The sequence below is a fragment of the Oryx dammah genome, unplaced genomic scaffold, assembly GCF_014754425.2.
Source record: "Oryx dammah isolate SB20612 unplaced genomic scaffold, SCBI_Odam_1.1 HiC_scaffold_17, whole genome shotgun sequence".
Classification (NCBI taxonomy): Eukaryota; Metazoa; Chordata; class Mammalia; order Artiodactyla; family Bovidae; genus Oryx; species Oryx dammah.
The window spans coordinates 7,181,425-7,200,941 of record NW_024070201.1 but is presented as its reverse complement, the minus strand read 5'-3'; positions in this window follow the sequence as shown (position 1 = coordinate 7,200,941).

Below are 19,517 nucleotides of genomic sequence, written 5' to 3'. Positions count from 1 at the left end.
CATTAACGGTGAAATCTGCTTTGGCTATTAAAGAAAAGTTTACAATTAAAAGTCAAAATAGTGTAGCTATGGTTCAGATATCCTGAGAAATAACTAGGTGATTCTATGGGTGTACTTTCAGATTAGACCTTGTATTGCTAAACACTTGAGTTTTCTGAGTCGTGTCAGGCTTGGATGCCACCATTTTCAAAACAATGTCTGCTGGAAGCTAGTAACCTTACTTTTTATAAAACTAGGCAACTGGCTACATGGCTACAAGTCTCCCTGAAGTGCCAGGTCCAGACTGGGTTTCAGCCCTATTCTTCTAAAAAGAAATGAGATTGATTTTGTCTATTAAATTCCAGTTATCACTCCTCCAACTACTTCTAATTGGGTCTGTTACACCAAAATGGCAGACCAAGAGATTAGGATTTTAAGCATACAAGACTCAGATCTAGAACTTGGAACTCAGAAATACTTCCAATTCAGTATCTATATGCCAAGCTGGGGCAGTCCTATGCCCCATTTTGACAGGAAGTTATCACAATCATAGTTGCCTAGTTCCCTAAAATTAAAACTGAGCAGGACTCTGTGGGGCTCTGGAGTACAGATCTGTTCTGTGTTCTCCATTTCTTATCTGTAGGATATAGACTTTGTTCAGCCTCCTTGACCTTCCCTGAATTCCAAAGCTTGGTTTCAAAACAATTGTTAATCAGGGAAGGGAGGGGATGCAAAAACAGAAACAATCAAAGGTTGGTACAGCCTCCAGACAGAGTCCTGGTTCCTACTCAAAGAAATATGCATAACAATGTCTTTGAGCCCCCACCCAGGTGGAAGATGGTAACTTCAGACTGAACACAAGATTACTGGAGCACAGCCCTGTTGCCTCACCACCAACCAATCAGAAGCGGTCACAAACCCTGCAACCCTCACCCCAAATGTTGCTTTCTGTTTCCAGGACCAGAGATGACCATCCTGTTAGGTCTCCTGTTTGGCCCTTGTCTATTTCATCTCTGAGAGGGGCTAACTAAACTGCTGTTACTATGAGGGTGGAAGTTGGTTTCAGATGTGGAACACCCCAACTTAGATCAGGTAGAGAGAGAGACTTCTGCTCTATTAGGCAGGCCTACGCGCATGCACAGCAGGAAGAAGTTACAGAAGAAAGAGACCTCCGCCCCAATTCCCAAGAAGTATCTTGAGTATGAAGTCTCTCAGGGGGGCCTATGTGCTGCGTTAGGGGAAGAATGTTGTTTTTATGTAAATCACTCGGGGGTAGTCAGGGAGTCCCTGGCCAAGATAAGAGAAGGGCTGAGTCAAAGAAAAAGAGAAAGAAAAATGTCTCAAACCTGGTTTGAATCCTGGTTCAATTCATCCCTCTGGTTTGAAACTCTCGTATCCCCCTTGGTGGGGCCCCTGATTATCTTGTTACTGCTACTCACCCTCAGGCCATGCTTACTAAACTAACTAGTGGCCTTCATTAAAAGCCACATCAACGCGGTGCAGTTCATGGCACGTAGATCCCAATATATGGCCTTGCCAACGGTCCCCTTACTGGGAGACAATATAGAGCTGACCCCAGACCCATGATTGGGTCTGTCCTGGATCCTAGAGAAGGGGGGAATGAAGAATCATAACTACTCCATTTTGTAAGGTTCCAGGAAAAGAGCCTTTGGAAATCCCCTGACCTCACCCCACCACCTGCAAACCAATCAGAACCCTTGGCCAGCCTGGGAAATTCGAATCAAGCCCGGAAAAGGAGAACCAATCAGAACTCAACACCTAACCCTTCACCAGAAGGTGACCAATCAGACCCGGAGACTCCTGTTTTTCAAATTTTTCTCGCGATAATACCCTATATAAGCAATGTAACCCAGCGCTCAGGGCTCCTCCCTATAGCTGCTGCGTCAGTATAGGTGGGAGCCCCAGCTCGAGCTTGGTAATAAAAACTCTCTTGCTTTTGCATCGGATATCGGCTCCCTGGTGGTCATTGGGAGAGTTCGCAACTTGGGCATAACAGTGTATGATCCTTTCAATGTATTGTTGGAATCAGTTTGCTAGTACTTTGTTGAATATTTTTGCATCTGTGGTCATCTGTGATATCAGCCTGTAGTTTTCTTTTTGCATGATGTCTTTGTCTGGTTTTGGCATCAGGATGAAGGCAGCTTCATAGAATAAACTTGTGAATGTTTCTTTCACTGTACATTTTTGGAGGAGTGTCAAAAGGATAGATGTTATCTCTTGTCTAAATATTTGATAGAGTTCACCTGTGAAGCCCTCTGGTTCTAGACTTTTATTTGTTGGAAGGTTTTAAATCATTATTTCAATTTTGGTGCTTGTGATATGGCTGTTCATATTTTCTATTTCTTCCTGGTTCAGTCTTAGAAAGTTGTATCTTTCTAAGAATTTGTGCATTTTGTTTAGGTTGTCCATTTTATTGGCAAACTGTTGTTTATAGTGGTCTCTTATGAGCTTTTGTATTGTTGTGATGTCTATTGTAATTTCTCCCTTTTCATTTCTAATTTTATTTGAGTCCCCTCAGTCTTGTTTTGTTTTTTTCTTGGTGAGTCTGGCTAAAGGTTTATCAGTTTTGTTTGTCTTCTCTAAGAACCAGGTTTTCATTTCAGTCTTTATTATTGCTTTCTCCATCTCTATTTCATTTATTTCTGCTCTGATCTCTATTTCTTTCTTTCTTTCTACTAACTTTGGGTTTTGTTTGTTCCTCTTTCTCTAGTTGCTTTAGATACAAAGTTACACAGTTTATTTGGGATTTTCTTGTCTCCTGAGGTAAGATTGTGTTGCTATAAACTTCCATTTTAAAACTGGTTTTGCTTTTCCAAAGGTTTTGGACTGTAACTTATTGATTGTTATTTTTCTCTAGATATTTTTTAAATTTACTTTTTGATTTATTCAGTGATCCGTTGGTTATTTAGTAGCATTCATTTAGTTTATGTTTGTTTTTTATAGTTTTATTCTAGGCAATGAGTTAAAATAAGCTATGATTCTGAATTCTATTTATAACTCTGACCTTACAAGAATACAATTATATTTAGCATTTATCTGCAGGCAAAAGGAAAAATTTATTTATAGAACAAATTTTATAATCACTGTTTTAAGGTACAGAAATGGTCATTTCTTACTTTATATTTCACCCCTTTGGGAATTCAGTTGTTATGAGAAAATGAAATGAATACATATAAATCTTAAGCCATATGTCCTTATTGACAATGAAGCAATTTTTTGATAATCTTTCAAAACTGACTAACCACAAAAATGTAAATGTTAGGTTGTGGAAGAAAATTCAAATGACTGAATGTAGATAGATGACAGATTAGAAGCATTAGTGGGAAACAGCTAGGTGTCACTAAAGGAAGAATATCCTTTTTCCAAAGAGGAAAGAGACAGGGAATGTTAATTTACCTGGATAAGTAGCAGTGAAGTAAAAGGTTGATGCAGATGTGATCAGGAGGGGATGGGCAGCTTTTTTCCTCCAAAGCAGTTGACAAAGTTAGCAGTTCAATGTCTAGTAGACTACACACTCAAATATTATGTATGCTGTTACTGTTGATAGTGATGACAGCTGTCTCTTGTGGGTCAATCAACAGGCAGACACTATACATATTGTAGAAAAAAAAAACAACCTTATAGATTTTGAATATTCACTAAATAGTGAAATGTGGGAGAAAAGAGAAAAAGGAAAGGGAGTGGAAGGGAGGGAGGGAGGACTTATTATTTATTTACTGTCTGCTCTTTCAGGGTTTGTCAGACTTAATTACATATGAAGTAATTCATACTGATAAGAAAGTTGAAGTTCTGAAGTGTTAAAAATATGCACATTTATTCAACATACATTACACACCAAGAATGTACCATTATTGTGCTCATTTCTGAGGATATAAAGATGGAAACAATCAAGTGTGATTCCTTCTTTTAAGAAAATTACTGTCTAAATGTATAACAACTGTAAATACGTGATTCATCCAATGTTACACAATTCATGTATAGAAAGGGATTTGGATGCTGTTTTTTCTAAGTGTGTCACCAGTGCTCTTGGTACCACTATATAGCAAGCAAGTTGCTGCTTCTTCCCCTTACATTCTTTCACAACATCCGGATTGAGGATATGGGTGTGTCCAACAGTACATTTCTCTATATTTTTTGAGCTGAGTTTTGTAGGTTTTGATTTGGCATCCATCAAACTGCTAAATACAATAGGAGAATTTGCTTAGAAATCTATGATAACAAATAATTACATGAGTCAAAAATTATATCTGAAATATATTTGAGATGACTTACAAATTACTTTTGTCTATATGAATTTTCCCTCTCATTTCCCCTAAATTTAAGTTTGTTACTGGTCTGCATTCATTGATTAGGAAAGGTATGTGTCAGGGATAAAATAGAAAAACCTGTAAGCTTCTGTGGCTTTTTTTCATAATGAACAAAGAGAGGCCAATGTTTAGTCAAAATATTTTGGAAGAAGAATGCTGTTTCCAAGTATAACCCTGTTTTGTTGACTAGAATGAGACCCTCTTGGGCTAGAAGATATTGGGAAGATATTGGAGCCTGCTGTGCGTTCATACTCTACCTGGCTTTGTAGAATCATTGCTGAGAGAATATCCCCCAAAAGAAAATTTTTGCAACATTCCCCCCAAATTTCTATTCCCTAAATACAGCAGTGAAGTAGTGGAGAGCCTTATGGATTAGAACACGGAAACCTATGCCAATAGGTATAAGTTCTGGCAGGTAGAGTGACTGCCTGCTTTAGAAGGAGCCTTCTTCATCTGCAACCAAAGGGCTCTGCTTGTTCCCAAAGTCGGATATTGCTCTGTTTTAGTTGCATCAGATTTTACCATGCAGCAATTGCATTGGTGCCAAGGTGGCGCTAATGGGAAAGAACCCGCCTGCCAATGCGGGAGACGTAACAGACATGGATGGGTTCGATCCCTGGGTTGGGGAGATCCCCTGGAGGAGGGCATAACAAACCACTCTAGTATTCTTGCCTGGAGAATACGATGGACAGAGGATCCTGGAGGGCTATGGTCCATAGGGTCGCAAAAAGTGGGACACAATTGAAGTGACTTAGCATACATGCATACATACACCCATTCTATTCTTTAGTCTTTCTCCTCCAGACTGTGCTTTCCATATCAAGCCTTCACTCTCCCCATTTACACACACACACACACACACACACACACACACACACACACAAATTATCTGACAGAGAGCAGGGCAGTGGTAGAGATATTCATAGGGAAGTACCCCATTAGGTATATAGGTTTGCTTTAAATAGTAAATAAGGGAAAGGTACATTTTGTAAGAAGCTTGTGTTTTCTTTTCATATCAATTTATATTAGTGGATCTCACAGGTAAATTCTTCATTGTGTTGAAATTTTAGGGGAACAAAATACTCTGGGTTTTGATAGATGACCCATAACTCTGGGTCGTGGGGCTATATTGATTCTTTCTTTCTATTTTGTACTTAAAACTTTTTTCTGTGTTTTTATAGCAAGCCGCTTTAAACTTTATGACCTAAAAATGTCTTAAGTAAGAAGAAACTGAATCTTCTCAGCCAACTAGCTATTGGAACACTATCCCTGTAATATGGGAAAGAACAAGGATCTCTGTTCTTCCTGCTATAATACCCCTCTGGAGTTCTGAACCATGTATACTCCATGTATATGTTCACTGATTGATTTCATGAGACTTTTTCTCAAGAGAATTGCTCCCATCCTGAGTTGTTCTGTATTAGTAGTGGGCATTTTCCAGAGGTTTAAAGCAGATCCCTATTTGAAATCAGTTTTCCCAATATTTCTTTTTGCTTGTTCTTCTCATGTTGCCTAATTCCAACTCACTATACAAAAATTTTTGAAAGCCACTAATCTCTCCTCTGTATATGCCCTATTGCTTAATATGGACTGGCACATCACATAAGGATGTTTGGTGAAAAATATTGTAACATGATATGTACTAAAAATTATAAATGTGCAAAATATTTCTCATTTTGTCTTTTGCAAATGACTTCACATAAGATAGCAGTGATGGCTCACATAGCCAATAATCTAATTTCATAAAGATTTTATCCCTTTCACAGAAGCAGTTTGTTAAATGACTAATGAAATTTGGCTTAAAAATCTATGCTTTATCAGAATGTTCTAGTAAATAAATCTACAAATCAGGAAATATCTGTTGTTTGACCATATGTCTCAGTTTGCAATTTGGAAGAAATTACCACCATAAGCCACCTCAGGGTTGAGTCCTACTAGGCCTGCCTCCCATTTTTTCTTCATATGATTTCTAAAATCCAGTCATTGACAGGACCCTGAAGCACCATTTTCTCTTTTACTTTCCTTGTTATTCCATCTTTTTGAAACACTCTCCTCTCCTTTCCTCTTCTGCCTGTTGAAGAAATTTCAAGACAGTTCTTTCCATTTCTCTCTCACAAAATTTCTCTACAGTTCTCTCCATCAAAACAACCAAATTTTTCTAATTTTCATATATGCCCAACCAAGTTTTTCTATAAATTAATCCCTGAGTCAAAAAAATATCTTTTTTTTTAATGTAAGTCCTTAGAAAAATCTTTCATTGTTGCATAGCACTCAGATTTTATTTTAAATGACAAAGTATTTTTTGGCAAGAACAGACAAGTCTGAAATAACTCAAGTGATGTTAATTTGGAGTGTTTATATGTCAGGTGGTTGAGAGAAAAAAGAAGAGAAAGAAACAACTCAGAATTACTAATAATTCCTGAGGGGTGAAACTTTGCAAGTACAAATATTAAAGTTTTAAAATTCTTCAATTTTCTTTCTTTCTTTCTTTCTTTTTGCCATATGGCACAGCTCATAGTATCTTAGTTCCCTGACCAGGGATCCAATTTGGGTCCTAGGCTGTGGAGGAATGGAGTCCTAACCACATGACAAACCTATAACCAATATCATACTCAATGGTGAAAACCTGAAGGCATTCCCTCTAAGATCAGGAACCAAGACAAGGATGCCTGTGGTCACCACTTCCTTTCAACATAGATTGGAAAGCCCTAGACACAGCAATCAGAGGAGAAAAAGAAATGAAAGGAATCGAAATTGGGAAAGGAAGTAAAGCTGTCATTGTTTAAAGATGATATGATACTATACATAGAAAATCCTAAAGATACCACCAGAAAACTATTAGAGCTCATCAATGAATCTGGTAGTTTCAGGATACAAAGTCAACATACAGAAATATGTTGCAATTCTATACACTAATAACAAACTATCAGAAAGAGAAATTAATGAAAATCCCATTTATCATCATATCAAAAAGAATAAAACACCTAGGAATGAACCAACCTGAGGAGACAAAAGACCTCTACACTGGAAACTATGAGACACTAACGAATGAAATTAAAGGTGACACAAACAGATGGAAGGATATATCATGCTGTTGGGTGGGAAAAATCCCATACTTCAATAAAAAAGAAAATAAAAACCTTAAATTTATCCTTTTAAAAAAGTACTTTTTAAAAGTAAAGTAAAATAAAGTAAAAAACCAAACAAACAGCAAAAAAAAAAAAAAAAACTTTCAGTAAACCAAATTGTAAACAGATGTACTGTCAGCCAACAGCCAAGCTTTGTTGTTCAATTTATAGAGCAGACACAGAGTAGATGTAGCATAATTCTTGAGAGTCCTAGGATTTGGGGGATGGTAAATGAGCACTGGCTTCAACTTGGAGTCATTTATATCCTATCCCCATTGCTTCATCCATAAAATGGAAATAGTAATAGTTTATTCTTCATGTGGGGATTGTATGTGACAATGCAGGAAAAATACAGCCATTTAAAAATTAAAAAACAATTACTTTTTAATACCACTAGAACAGTTGGTTGTGAAAGTTTCTCAGTCATGTCCGACTCTTTGCGACCCCATGGACTTGGTCTATGAAATTCTCCAGTTTAGAATACTGGAGCGGGTAGCTGTTTCCTTCTCCAGGGGATCTTCCAAACCCAGGGATCAAACCCAGGTCTATCCACATTGCAGGCAGATTCTTTATCAGCTGAGCAATCAGGGAAGCCCAAGAATACTGGAGTGGTTAATCTATCCCTTCTCCAGCAGATCTTCCTGACCCAGGAATTGAACTGGGGTCTTCTGCATTGCAGGTAGATTTTTTACCAGCAGAGCTACCAGGGAAGCCCAATATGATGTCATCTGCAAATAGTGACAGTTTACTTCTTCCTTTCCAAGCTGGATGTCTTTTATGTATTTTTCTTGTCTGACTGACGTAGCTAGGACTTCCAATACTATCCTGAATAAAAGTTACAGGAGTGGGAATCTTTGTTTTGCTCCTGATTTTAGAGGAAATGCTTCCAATGTTTTACCACTGAATATCATGTTAGCTGGTATAGGTCTGGTCCTGCATGGTCCATAAAGTGTTGATGTAAGTTCCCTCTATACTTATTTTATTGAGACTTTTTATAACAAATGGATGTTGAATTTTGTCAAAAACTTTTTATGCACCTATTGCAATGATCATGATTTTTTTATTCTTCAATGTGTTAATGTAATATGTCACATTAATTGATTTGCAGATATTGGACCATTCTTGAATTCCTGGGATAAATCCCACTTGATTATGATGTTTGATCCTTTTAATATGCTAGTGAACTGGACTGCTAATATTTTATTGAAGGTTTTTCATCCATGTTCATCAGTGATTTTGTTGTTGTTCAGTTGCCAAGTCATGTCTGACTTCTTGTAACCCCATGGACTGCAGGACCCCAGGCTTCCCTGTCCTTCATTATCTCCTGGAGTTTGCTCAAATTCATGTCCATTGACTCAGTGATACTATTTAACTATTTCATTCTCTGTCACCCCTTTCTTCTTTTGCCTTCAATCTTTCCCAGCACCAGGATCTTTTCCAATGAGTCAGCTCTTTGCATGATGTGTCGACACAAAGTACTGGAGCTTCAGCTTCAGTCCCTCCAGTGAATATTGAGTGTTGATCTAATCAGTGATGCTAGCCTAAAATTTTATTTTTTGTGATCTCTTTTTCTGGTTTTGGTGTTAGGGTGAGGCTAGCCTCAAATATTCCTTTCTCTCAATTTTTGGAATAGCTTGAGAAGGATAGGTGGGAGATTGTATATTATAGGAATTTGTCCATTTCTTCTAGGCTGTCCATTTTATTATCACATAATTTATAATAATCTCTTATGAAACTTTACATTTCTATCTTGTCTATTATACATTTTCTCTTTAATTTCTGATGTCATTAATTTCTGACATTCTGATATTATTATTTCTGACATAAATTCTGTTGGAGGCCTTATCTCTTTTGTTTTTCAAGATGAGTCTGGCTAAAGGTTTATCAGTTTTACTATGTTTTTATAACTAGCTCTGAGTTTCACTGATACTTTCTATTATTGGTTAGTCTCCATTTATGTCTGCTCTGATCTTTAAATGGCAACCCACTCCAGTATTCTTGCCTGGAGAATCCCATGGATGGAGGAGCTTTGTGGGCTACAGTCCATGGGTCGCAGAGTCAGACATGACTGAGCGACTTCACTTTGATCTTTATTATTTATTTCGTGATACTAATTTTGAGTTTGTTTATTATTTTTATATTATTTTAAGTATAAGTTTACTTTATTTGAAATTATTTTTATTTCCTAAAGTAGGTTCATATTTCTATAAACCCCTCCTTTAGAACTACTTTTGCTCTGTTCTGTACGGTTTGGTTCATTGTATTTCCATTTTCTTTTGTCTCCTGGTAGCTTCTGATCTCCTCCTTTATTTCTTCAGTGATCCATTGATATGTTTCAGTTCAGTTCAGTCACTCAGTCGTGTCCAGCTCTTTGTGACCCCTTGGACTTCAGCACGCCAGGCTTCGCTATATGTCATCAATTCTCCCAGGGCTTGCTCAAACTCATATCCATTGAGTCCGTGATGCTATCCAAGCATCTCATCCTCTGTTGTCCCCTTCTCTTCCTGTCTTCAATCTTTCCCAGCATAAGCATCTTTCCCAATGAGTCAGTTCTTCAATCAGGTGACCAAAGTATTGGAGTTTCTGCTTCAACATGAATCAGTTCAGTTCAGTTGCTCAGTTGTGTCTGACTCTTTGTGACACCATGAACCACAGTGCACCAGGCCTCTCTGTCCATCACCAACTGTCAGAGTCTACCCAAACCCATGTCCATTGAGTCGGTGAAGCCATCCAATCATCTCATCCTCTGTCGTCCCCTTCTCCTCCTACCCTTAATGTTTCCCAGCATCAGGGTCTTCACAAATGAGTCAGTTCATCACATTAGGTGGCCAAAGTATTGGAGTTTCAACTTCAACATCAGTCCTTCCAATGAACACCCAGGACTGATCTCCTTTAAGATGGACTGATTGGATCTTCTTGCCGTCCAAGGGACTCTCAAGAGTCTTCTCCAATACCACAGTTCAAAAGCATCAATTCTTCAGCACTCAGTTTTCTTTATAGTCCAACTCTCACATCCATACATGTCCACTGGAAAAACCATAGCCTTGACTAGACAGACCTTTGTTGACAAAGTAATGTCTCTGCTTTTTAATATACTGTCTAGGTTGGTCATAACTTTCCTTCCAAGGAGTAAGTGTCTTTTAATTTCATGGCTGCATTCACCATCTGCAGTGATTTTGGAGCCCTAAAAATTAAAGTCTGCTACTGTTTCCACTGTTTCCCCATGTATTTGCCATGAAATGATGAGACTGGATGCCATGATCTTCATTTTCTGACTGTTGAGCTTTAAGCCAACTTTTTCACTCTCCTCTTTCACTTTCATCAAGAGACTCTTTAGTTCTTGTTCACTTTCTGCCATAAGGGTGATGTCATCTGCATATCTGAGGTTATTTATTTTTCTTCCAAAAATCTTGATTTCAGCTTGTGCTCCATCCAGCCCAGCATTTCCTATATGTACTCTGTATATAAGTTAAATAAGCAGGGTAACAATATACAGCCTTGACATACCACTTTCCCAATTTGGAATCAGTCTGTGGTTCCATGTCCGATTCTAACTGTTGCTTCCTGAGCTGCATACAGATTTCTCAGGTAAGGTGGTCTGGTATTCCCATCTCTTGAAGAATTTACCACAGTTTGTTGTGATACACAGTCAAAGGCTTTGACATAGTCTGTAAAGCAGAAGTAGATATTTTTCTGGAACTCTCTTGCTTTTTCTATAACGCAGCGGATGTTGGCAATGTGGTCTCTGTTTTCTCTGCCTTTTATAAATCCAGCTTGAACAGGTCGAAGTTCATGATTCGTGTACTGTTGAAGACTGGCTTAGAGAATTTTAAGCATTACTTTGCAAGAGTAAGAGATGAGCGCAATTGTGCAGTAGTTTGAACATTCTTTGCCATTGCCTTACTTTGGGATTGGAATGAAAACAGAGCTTTTCCAGTCCTGTGGCCACTGCTGAGTTTTCCAAATTTGCTGGCATACTGAGTGCAGCACTTCCACAGTATTATCTTTTCAGATTTGAAATAGCTCAAATGGAATTCTATCACCTCCACTAGTTTTGTTCATAGTGATTCTTCCCAAGGCTCACTTGACTTCAGACTCGAGGATGTCTGGCCCCAGGGGAGTGATCACACCATCGTGGTTATCTGGGTTATGAAGATCTGCTTTGGATAGTGCTTCTGTGTATTCTTGCCACCTTTTCTTAATATCTTCTGCTTCTGTTAGATCCATACTATTTCTGTCCTTTATTGTGCCCAATTGCATGAAATATCCACTAATTTTCTTGAAGAGATCTCTAGTCTTTCCCATTCTGTTTAATTATTAATATATTTATTTTTGCATTGATCACTGAGGAAGGCTTTCTTATCTTTCTGTGCTGTTCTTTGGAACTCTGCATTCTGATGGGTATATCTTTCCTTTTCTCCTTTGCCTTTTGCTTTTCTTCTTTTCTTAGCTATTTGTAAGAGCTCTTAAGACAAACATTTGCCTTTTTGAATTTCTTTTTCTTGGGTTTGCTCTTGATCACTGCCTCCTGTACCATGTCATGAACCTCCTTCCATAGTTCTTCAGGCACTCTGTCTATCAGATCTAATCCCTTAAGTCTATTTGTCACCTCCACTGTATAATTGTAAGGGATTTGATTTAGGTCATAACTGAATTGTCTAGTGGTTTTCCCAACTTTCTTCAATTTAAGTCTAAATTTGGGTATTAGGAGTTCATGATCTGAGCCACAGTCAGCTCCCAGTCTTGTTTTTACTGACTGTATACAGCTTCTCCATCTTTGGCTGCAAAGAATATAATCAATCTGATTTCAGTATTGATCATTTGATGATGTCCAATGTAAAGTCTTCTCTTATGTTGTTGGAAGAGGTTTATGTTTAGTAAGTATTATTTAGCCTCCACATGTTATTGTTTTTTGCAACTCTTTTGTAGTGAATTTGTAGTTCATACCATTGTGGTTGAAAAAGATTCTTGATATGATTTCCATATTCTTAAATTTATTGAAACCTTTTTTTTAGCCCAGCATGAGCTTACATGTCACATGTGCTCTTAAAAGAAATATGTATTTTGTTTCTCTGGGATAATATTCCAGCATGTGCCTTATCCAGCCCAGCGTTTCCTATGATGTACTCTGCATATAAGTTAAATAAGCAGGGTGACAGTATACAGCCTCGACGTACCCCTTTCCCAATTTGGGACCAGTCTGTGGTTCCATGTCCAGTTCTAACTGTTGGCTCCTGATCTGCATACAGGTTTCTCAGGAAGCAGGTCAGGTGGTCTGGTATTCCCATCTCTTGAGGAATGTTCCAGAGTTTGTTGTGAACCACACAGTCAAAGGTTTTGGCATAGTCAATAAAGCAGAAGTCAATGTTTTTCTGGAACTCTCTTGCTTTTTTGATGATCCATCGGATGTTGGCAATTTGATCTCTGGTTCCTCTGCCTTTTCTAAATCCAGGTTGAATAGTTGGAAGTTCATGGTTCAGGTGCTGTTGTGTGTCTTTTAAGCTCAGTTCAGTCACTCAGTCGTATCTGACTCTGCAACCCATGGACTGCAGTACACCAGGCCTCCCTGTCCATCACCTGGAGTTTACTCAAACTCATGTCCATTGAGTTGGTGATGCCATCCAACCATATCATCCTCTGTTGTCCGCTTCTCCTTGAGCCTTCAATCTTTTCCAGTATCCGGGTTTTTTCAAATGAGTCAGCTCTTCGCATCAGGTGGCCAAAGAGCTGACTTTAAAAGTCTCTAAATGTCTTTTAATCTGAAGTGAGAGTCTTTTAGGCAGCATTTATATGAGTATTGTTTTTATCCATTCAACTACTCTGTATCTTTTGATTGGAGCATTTAATCCATCTACACTTTTAGTAGTTATTGATAGGTGTGTACTTATTGGCATTTTGTTAATTGTTTGCTGTTGTTTTTATAGTTCTTTCTGTTTCTTTCTTTATTTCCTCTCTTCCCTTATGATTTGATAACCATCTTTAATGTTATGTTTGAATTTCTTTCTCTTTTTATGTGTGTATCTATTAGAGATGTTTGGTTTACTGGTACCATGAGGTTCATATGTAAACATAAACATGTGTTAATTTTTTAAGCTGATAATCTCTTAAGTTTGAATGTTTCTGAAAGAGATGGGAATACCAGACCACCTGACCTGCCTCTTGAGAAACCTATATGCAGGTCAGGAAGCAACAGTTAGAACTGGACGTGGAACAACAGACTGGTTCCAAATAGGAAAAGGAGTACATCAAGGCTGTATATTGTCACCTTGCTTGTTTAACTTCTATGCAGAATACATCATGAGAAACGCTGGGCTGGAAGAAGCACAAGCTGGAATCAAGATTGCTGGGAGAAATATCAATAACCTCAGATATGCAGATGACACCACCCTTATGGCAGAAAGTGAAGAGGAACTAAAAAGCCTCTTGATGAAAGTAAAAGAGGAGAGTAAAAAAGTTGGCTTTTTTTTTTACACTAGTTTGAAAATTCCTTTCATACAATAACATTGAGATAGCTATTTAAAAAGGGTATATGAAAAGGAAATGCAAGACGGACTTGCAGGGCTCCAAGGGGAAGTGAGCAGTACTCTAGATCACATTCATTAGCTACTTACCACCCTCCCCACAGCATGACTGAACAAGTGAGCCTAAAAAAAGTGTCCACCACCACCCCTTTTGTGTCAGGGTGGAAATCAGACACTGAAGAGACCAGCAAACAGAAGAAGCTAAAACAGAGGGAACCGCTTTGGAAGTGGCAGGTGCAATAGATTAAAACTGTGTCATTAGTACCGACTACATAGGAAGGGGCCTATAGATCTTGAGAAATATAAGCCGGACCAAGGAACTATCTGAAAATGAACTGACCCCACAATACCCACAATACCAGAGAAAGTCCTAGATATATTTTTACTATTTTTACGATCATTCTTTTTTAAATTTTTAATTCCTCTATTACACCTTTAATTTTAATTTTTATAACCTACTATTACTTTGCAAAAAAAAGACCCTATTTTTTAAAAGCAAACTTCATATATATAATTTTTGTGACTTTTTTTTTCTCTTTTTTCCTTCTTTTCTTTAATATTGTATTTTTGAAATTCAAAACTCTACTCTAGATTTTTAATCTTTGCTTTTTGGTATTTGTTATCAATTTTGTACCTTTAAGAACCCAATCTTCAGTACCCATTTTTACTTGGGAGTGAGATTACTGGCTTGACTGCTCTCTCTCCCTTTGGACTTTCCTTTTTCTCCACCAGGTCACCTGTGAATCCTCCCTACACCCTCTCTTCTCTACCAAACTCTGTGAATTTCTGTGTTTTCCAGTCAGTGGAGAACACTTAGGGAACTGATTACTGGCTGGATCTATCTCTCTCCTTTTGATTTCCCCCTTTTATCCTCCTGGCCACCTCTGTCTCCTTCCTTCCTCTTCTCTTCTCTGTATAACTCCATGAACATATCTGAGTGGTTCAGCTGTGGAGTGCACATAAGGAAGTGATTACTGGCTAGCTTGCTATCTCCTCTATTGATTTCACCTCATCTCATTCGGGTCATCTCTAACTCCCTCCTCCCTCTTCTCTTCTCCGTGTAACTCTGTGAACCTCTCTGGGTGTCCCTCAATGTGGAGAAACTTTTCATCTTTAACCTAGATGTTTTATCAACAGTGCTATATAGAAGGAGACGTCTTGAGACTACTGTAAAAATAAGACTGAAAACCAGAAGCAGGAGACTTAAGTCCAACCCTGAGAACACTGGAGAACTCCTGACTCCAGGGAACATTAATAGATAGGAGCTTATCAAACGCCTCCATACCTACACTGAAACCAAACACCACCCAAGGGCCAGCAAGTTCCAGAGAAAGACATACCATGCAAATTCTCCAGCAACACAGGAACACAGCCCTGAGCTCCAATATACAGGCTGCCAAAGTTACTCCAAAACCATTGACATCTCATAACTCATTACTGGACACTTCATTGCACTCCAGAGAGAAGAAATCCAGCTCCACCCACCAGAACACTGACACAAGCTTCCCTAACCAGTAAACCTTGACAAGACACTGGTAAAACCCCACCCACAGTGAGGAAACTCCACAATAAAGAGAACTCCACAAACTGCCAGAATACAGAAAGGACATCCCAAACTCAGCAATATAAACAAGATGAAGAGATAGAGGAATACCCAGCAGGTAAAGAAACGGGATAAATGCCCACCAAACCAAACAAAAGAGGAAGAGATAGGGAATCTACTTGATAAAGAATTCCAAATAATGATAGTGAAAATGATCCAAAATCTTGAAATCAAAATGGAATCACAGATAAATAGCCTGGAGACAAGGATTGAGAAGATGCAAGAAAGGTTTAACAAGGACCTAGAAGAAATAAAAAAGAGTCAATATATAATGAATAATGCAATAAATGAGATCAAAAACACTCTGGAGGCAACAAATAGTAGAATAACAGAGGCATAAGATAGGATTAGTGAACTAGAAGATAGAATAGTAGAAATAAATGAATCAGAGAAGAAAAAAGAAAAACGAATTAAAAGAAATGAGGACAATCTCGGAGACCTCCAGGACAATATTAAACGCCCCAATATTCGAGTCATAGGAGTCCCAGAAGAAGACAAAAAGAAAGACCATGAGAAAATACTTGAGGAGATAATAGTTGAAAACTTCCCTAAAATGGGGATGAAAATAATCACCCAAGTCCAAGAAACCCAGAGAGTCCAAAACAGGATAAACTCAAGGTGAAACACCCTAAGACACATATTAATCAAATTAACAAAGATCAAACACAAAGAACAAATATTAAAAGCAGCAAGGGAAAAATAACAAATAACACACAAGAGGATTCCTATAAGGATAACAGCTGATCTTTCAACAGAAACACTTCAAGCCAGGAGGGAATGGCAAGACATACTTAAAGTGATGAAAGAAAATAACCTACAGCCCAGATTACTGTACCCAGTAAGGATCTCATTCAAATATGAAAGAGAACTCAAAAGCTTTATAGACAAGCAAAAGTTGAGAGAATTCAGCACCACCAAACCAGCTCTCCAACAAATGCTAAAAGATATTCTCTAGACAGGAAACACAAAAAGGGTGTATAAATCCGAACCCAAAACAATAAAGTAAATGGCAACGGGATCATACGTATCAATAATTACCTTAAACGTAAATGGGTTGAATGCCCCAACCAAAAGACAAAGACTGGCTGAATGGATACAAAAACAAGACCCCTATATATGTTGTCTACAGGAGACCCACCTCAAAACAGGGGACACATACAGACTGAATGTGAAGGGCTGGAAAAAGATTTTCCATGCAAATAGAGACCAAAAAAAGCAGGAGTAGCAATACTCATATCAGATAAAATAGACTTTAAAACAAAGGCTGTGAAAAGAGACAAAGAAGGACACTACATAATGATCAAAGGATCAATCCAAGAAGATATAACAATTATAAATATATATGCACCCAACATAGGAACACTGCAATATGTAAGACAAATGCTAACAAGTATAAAAGGGGAAATTAACAATAACACAATAAGAGTGGGAGACTTTAATACCCCACTCACACCTATGGATAGATCAACTAAACAGAAAATTAACAAGGAAACACAAACTTTAAATGATGCAATAGACCAATTAGACCTAATTGATATCTATAGGACATTTCACCCCAAAACAATGAATTTCACCTTTTTCTCAAGCGCACATGGACCCTTCTCCAGGATAGATCACATCCTGGGCCATAAATCTAGTCTTGGTAAATTCAAAAAAACTGAAATCATTGAAAGCATTTTTTCTGACCACAATGCAGTAAGATTAGATCTCAATTACAGGAGAAAAACTATTAAAAATTCCAACATATGGAGGCTGAACAACACGCTGCTGAATAACCAACAAATCACAGAAGAAATCAAAAAAGAAATCAAAATATGCATAGAAATGAATGAAAATGAAATCAAAACAACCCAAAACCTGTGGGACACTGTAAAAGCAGTGTTAAAGGGAAAGTTCATAGCAATACAGGCATACCTCAAGAAACAATAAAAAAGTCAAATAAATAACCTAACTCTACATGTAAAGCAACTGGAAAAGGAAGAAATGAAGAACCCCAGGAATAGTAGAAGGAAAGAAATCTTAAAAATTAGGGCAGAAATAAATGCAAAAGAAACAAAAGAGACCATAGCAAAAATCAACAAAGCCAAAAGCTGGTTCTTTGAAAGGATAAATAAAATTGACAAACCATTAGCCAGACTCATCAAGAAACAAAGGGAGAAAAATCAAATCAATAAAATTAGAAATGAAAATGGAGAGATCACAACAGATAACACAGAAATACAAAGGATCATGAGACTACTATCAGCAGTTATATGCCAATAAAATGGACAACTTGGAAGAAATGGACAAATTCTTAGAAAAGTACAACTTTCCAAAACTGAACCAGGAAGAAATAGAAAATCTTAACAGACCCATCACAAGCATGCAAATTGAAACTGTAATCAGAAATCTTCCAGCAAACAAAAGCACAGGTCCAGACGGATTCACAGCTGAATTCTACCAAAAATTTAGAGAAGAGCTAACACCTATACTACTTAAACTCTTCCAGAAAATTGCAGAGGAAGGTAAACTTCCAAACTCATTCTATGAGGCCATTATCACCCTAATACCAAAACCTGACAAAGATGCCACAAAAATAGAAAACTACAGGCCAATATCACTGATGAACATAGATGTAAAAATCCTTAACAAAATTCTAGCGATCAGAATCCAACAACACATTAAAAAGATCATACACCATGACCAAGTGGGCTTTATCCCAGGGATGCAAGGATTCTTCAATATCCTCAAATCAATCAATGTAATACACAACATTAACAAATTGAAAAATAAAAGCCATATGATTATCTCAATAGATGCAGAGAAAGCCTTTGACAAAATTCAACATCCATTTATGATAAAAACTCTCCAGAAAGCAGAAATAGAAGGAACATACTTCAACATAATAAAAGTTATATATGACACAAACCCACAGCAAACATTATCCTCAATGGTGAAAAATTGAAAGCATTTCCCCTAAAGTCAGGAACAAGACAAGGGTGCCCACTTTCACCATTACTATTCAACATAGTTTTGGAAGATTTGGCCACAGCAATCAGAGCAGAAAAAGAAATAGAAGGAATCCAAATTGGAAAAGAAGAAGTAAAACTCTCACTGTTTGCAGATGACGTGATCCTCTACATAGAAAACCCTAACGACTCCACCAGAAAATTACTAGAGCTAATCAATCAATATAGTAAAGTTTCAGGATATAAAATCAACACACAGAAATCCCTTATATTCCTATACACTAAAAATGAGAAAATAGAAAGAGAAATTAAGGAAACAATTCCATTCACCATTGCAACGAAAAGAATAAAATACTTAGGAATATATCTACCTAAAGAAACTAAAGACCTATATATAGAAAACTATAAAACATTGGTGAAAGAAATCATAGAGGACATTAATAGATGGAGAAATATACCATGTTCATGGATCGGAAGAATTGATATAGTGAAAATGAGTATACTACCCAAAGCAATCTACAGATTCAATGCAATCCCTATCAAGCTACCGGCGGTATTTTTCACAGAGCTAGAACAAATAATTTCACAATTTGTATGGAAATACAAAAAACCTCGAATAGCCAAAGCAATCTTCAGAAAGAAGAATGGAACTGGAAGAATCAACCTGCTTGACTTCATCTCTACTACAAAGCCACAGTCATCAAGACAGTATGGTACTGGCACAAAGACAGAAATATAGATCAACGGAACAAAATAGAAAGCCCAGAGATAAATCCACGCACCTATGGACACCTTATCTTTGACAAAGGAGGCAAGAATATACAATGGATTAAAGGCAATCTCTTTAACAAGTGGTGCTGGGAAAACTGGTCAACCACTTGTAAAAGAATGAAACCAGAACACTTTCTAACACCATACACAAAAATAAACTCAAAATGGATTAAAGATCTAATGTAAGACCAGAAACTATAAAACTCCTAGAGGAGAACATAGGCAAAACACTCTCCGAC